Source organism: Delphinapterus leucas, chromosome 3, assembly GCF_059928025.1.
Source record: "Delphinapterus leucas isolate spDelLeu-1000000601 "Yukka" chromosome 3, BTC_Dleu_Yukka2, whole genome shotgun sequence".
NCBI classification, from domain to species: domain Eukaryota; kingdom Metazoa; phylum Chordata; class Mammalia; order Artiodactyla; family Monodontidae; genus Delphinapterus; species Delphinapterus leucas.
The window spans coordinates 151,801,930-151,806,843 of record NC_143131.1 but is presented as its reverse complement, the minus strand read 5'-3'; positions in this window follow the sequence as shown (position 1 = coordinate 151,806,843).

Below are 4,914 nucleotides of genomic sequence, written 5' to 3'. Positions count from 1 at the left end.
GGTCTACTTTGCTCGTCTGTTACAGGGGAAGGGACACGGTCCTTAGCATGTGGTCTGTGAAACAGAGGCAGCTGCGGGTAGAATTATAACACAAGCAGAACTGGCTTCAATTCTTCCTTCTTAGGTCTTTTTCTTCTTGTTCAGCTGTTCAAGGAACTTGCCTGCCCTCTGTCCCCGCCAGGACGATGTTACATCTGCCTGGATAAGTAGGTCACCATTGTATATCAGGAAAGGTCTTATTTGTAATCATCAGGAACCAGATACGGCTAATTTGAGCAGAAAAGGAAACTTCTGGAAGTTTATGGTTAGGTCTCAGTAACTAGAAGCAGACTAAACAACCGAAAGCCAAGCCTATGCTATTGCAATTATAGGATCAGGCCAAAGTGATGTTATAAGTCCTAGCTGGCCTTGCTACCAAGCAGGAACAGGAAACAGGAGGTTGACCCAGCACTGCTGGCCTTGCTTCTTTACATCATTTATTTGTAATTCAAAATCCAAGAGAAGGGTGCAGTTGGCCAACCCGAGGTCGCCCGACTGTTTTCCATCTGTAAGGGAGACTGAGCATGTGAGTAAACAGTGTATCTGACATGTTCAGCTTGTATAACGAGAGGAAGGCTCTGTTTCTCACCAAGACCCACAAAGTGGAAAATTCCCCAAAGAGAAAGGAATTTCACATCAGATGCTTGGAAAGTTAAAAACAACAACAACAAACAAATGCAGATGTGGAATTAAAGACATGGAGTCATTAAGAACCTATATGTGGAGTGATTCAGACCTGAGTTCACATCTGGAGCAAGCTACTCAATCTTGCTGAGCTTCAATTTTCTTTAAAGGAAACAATGTGGAAGATGATATCCACATGTAACTTGTGGTGCACATGAAGGAGGATAGTACAGTATATGATGACTGGCACATCCTATGCATTTTCTAAAACTACTAGTAGTACTATTATTATTGTTACTTATTATACAATTTATTGTAGAAATTAACAGGGAGAGTATTAATAAATGTTAATACAGTGCTAAGTGTCACATTTATGATCTCAACTAATTATCTGTTTATTCAACAAACATTCCACATATCAGAAAATAACCTGTGTGTGTATATATATATATATATTTTTTTTTTTTACAGAAGAAAAGAAACCCTGAGGCTTAGAAAGTGTAAACAATGTACCAAAAGTCACCCATTTAAGAGGTAATGGAATATTATTCAGCCTTAAAAAAATGAAGGAGATCCTTTCATTTGTGACAATATAGATGAAACAGGAGTGCATTATGCTGATGAAATAAGCCAGACAGGATAAATACGAATGATATCATTTATATATGGAATCTAAAAAGAAAAAAAGCCACACTCATAGAAACAGAGTAGAAAACTGGTTGCCAGGGGCTGGGGTGTGGGTGGGGAAAAGAGGGGAAGACTGGTAAAAGGGTACAAACTTTCAGCTGCAGTATTGTATAACTAACATTTTCGGAGAGAATAGAACTTAAGTGTTCTCACAAAAAAAAGAAAAAAAGCAAAAAGGTGTCATGAGCTGTTAGATGTATTAATTAACGTGATGGGAAGGATCCTTTTACAACGCATATGTATAGCAAATCATCATGATATACTCTTTGACTACAATTTTGTCAATTATACCTCAATAAAACAGAAAAAAAAAGAGGTAATAAATATGAGACTCCAATCCAGGATTATCCAGCTCAAAAAACTACACTCTTAACCATTACAATATAGTATCCATCCATATGTTGTAACTGTAAAATGCTTAACACAAAGGAAACGTTAAATAAATGGTATCTATTCTAACTCTAATGCTTACTAGGTATTAGTTATGTGGTATGCTTTACTTCTAACTACAAGGGTATAAGGTGCAAATTCTTGCTACAGAACATAAAAGCCCCTGTGGTACCCTGTAGGATAAACACAGTACCTGTAAATCTCTCATCTCTCAACCCAGAGTCTCCTCAAGTTGGAGGTCTTTACCCCCTTTATAATGTGGGAATAATGCCTTTCCCACATTTGCACTGGGCATGAAAATCCATACTTCCAGGTGTATACTGAACATCTGCTTAGCTCCTCATCACCTTGGAATCACCAGACCAAAGATCATTTATTCCATTAAGATAAATGATGTAGGGATAGAAGTACAGAATATACAGAGAGTGTTGGAGGAATCCAAACAGCAAGTCCTCCACTCTCAAAACAAATTTTACAGTTCCAAAAGTAAAGAGCAATGTTTGGAAATAAAACTAAAAATGAAACTAACATCTACAATTAGCCAAGTATTTATTATGGGCCAGGCTACTTACTAGGCACTTGATAAACATTACAGCTCATCTTCCTGCAGCCCTTCAAAGCATATAATATTGTTTCTATTTCATAGAGAAGAAAATTGTATCTCTAAGCAGGTTAGTGATTAGCCCAAGACCACAGGGCTAGGCTGTAAGAAAAGAAGGCCAAGTTTCAGTGGTCAAAATGGTGATGGATGTTAGAACTAGAAGATTATGGCTAATCAAATAAAAATATTCAAAACGGTCCTAATGTATTATTAGGATTTCTTTAGAATAACTTGGGTGCCTTAGTGAATACAGCAGTGGTAGGCACTACAGTCTCTTTAATTTGCTAATCATACAAATCTACTTTAATATTCTTGGTGACAAGGAGCTAACTATTGATAAGACAGCTTCTTCAGTTTTGGGGCTACTCCAGGGTGAAATGCCGAACGTCTTACTGCCTGCAATGTCACCTAGTTCTACCAGGGGGAATAAAGCAGAACAAGTAGCCACTGTTCTTGACAAATGGATACAGTTTCAGTTTTTCAAACTATGAGTGTCAGATTCATTCATTGTATCAGATAGATCTGTCAAACGGCTTTGCCCATTTACTAATGGATGGCACACTGCAGACACACGTTGGGTCAAAGGACTCAATGTCACCTCATTGATACTGTCATCAATATAATTTGTATTGGCATTTTGTCTCACCCTGACTTTTAGGACTATGTGAGGAGATCCAAGTCTCCAGACCATGGACTGATCACCTCTGCTTGACACAGTATTCTCTGCTCATTTCCAGAGGGGACCAAGGATGAGCTCTTGTACTTCTGAGTCTATTCACCCTACCTGGCAACACATACTAGCTGGGCTGATTGGATCAAGCAGGAGCCCCACAGTTTAAATTTCCAGCTGCATTGGAGGAAACAGAGGCTATGCCCCAATCCCATAACCCCTCACTTCTTACCGCTAGCCTATCCTAGGCTGTTCTTGCTGATAGGAGTACTTCATGCTAAAAATTAATTTTGCTTACCTGATGGCAGTCACACAACCTCAAATGCTATTTTTATAAATAAGGCAACCACCAATGGAGTGTGATTTAGGGTTTTTTCTTCTGTAGACCCTGCCTACCCTATAAAATCTCCCATTACTGCATCATGGAGACTATAATCCCTTTCCGAGGGAATAGATTCTTTCCAACCATAAGATGAAATAAGAACTTACATTTCCATACTGCCCAAAAGGAAATACATTGATTACAAAATGCAGGAGAGTGACTGATTTTCCACATTTGTTGTGTTCATTAAAGGGTTTTTGAATAGACTTGACAGTATTAAAGAAGTTCAACACACACAAAATAAAAATTAATAAATGAAGAGAAAAAAATTGCATTTACAACAAACAAAATAAACACATTGATATATAAAAGGTTGTTATACATCGATGAAAAATGGATGTCATAAAGTCACAAACTAAAAAGTATTAACAGCCAATTAAGATAGGAAAATATGTTCAACCTTGCTATTATTAATCAAAGAAATACAAATAAAATAATTCAGGTGTCATATTTTACTGACTAGAATGACAAAGTTTTAAAAAACGTGATAATACTGGTATTGATATTGATAATACTGGTACTGATGAGTGTGTGTAAGAAACCACACTGGATGTTAAATTCCTGGTAGAAATAAAAAGCACGGTAACCTTTCTGGAAGACAATACGTCAGTATGTACCAGAACTGACAACCAGCCATTCAAGTTCTAGAAGTCCATTCTAAGGAAATAAACAAATGCTCAAAGATATATGAACAAGGATGCTTGTCTCATTGTTTAGCAAAGCAAAACAGGAATAATCTAAATGCTGAACAGTAGGGACTGGTTAAATAAATAATAGAATGCTGTTCAACCATTAAAAATGATGCTGCAGATTTTTATTAGGTGATGAGTAATCATACTTATATTACTAAATAAAAATGTTATAGAACTGTTTTGTAGTTGGATATAATAATTAAAGGTATTTTATGCTTGCATTGTATTTATATGCACCCCGTCACAAAAAAGTTTCAAAAGATACCCTCAAAAATGTTACAGAGATGATTTATCAGAAATGGAATTTTGAGTTATTTTTCCTTTTTTCTTTAAATCCTTTCAATTTTGGAGTTTCTGCAATGAGCCTGTATTATTTTTACAATTAAAAATATTTAAATTTACAATAAAAGGATCTAAATTCCTCCAGTTTTCCATTTATTTTCCACTCTGGCTCAGGGCATTTGTGTAAAAAAAAAAAAATCAGCTTATTTTCTCTTTTGTATCAATCTAAATTTACTTTTCATAAGTTAACTATTTTAGTCTGGCAAAAGTTTCACACAGGAAAATTGTTAAGGTCTGAGTATTCTATTACCTTTAAAAGCACTGGAAACTTTGAAATTATTTCTTTCAGAATTTTCATATAATACTGAAAGGTGGGGGGGAGGTAGCAAAATGAAGGGAAATAGATAGTAGTAGTCAACTTCAATTAAGAAAAAGCAACAAGAGGCAGTTTGTACTCTTTTGATACGGCAGAAGCCCCCTGTGTCAACTCATGCTAAAAAATGTATATATACACACACATATATATGTTTGTGTGTATTATATGTAT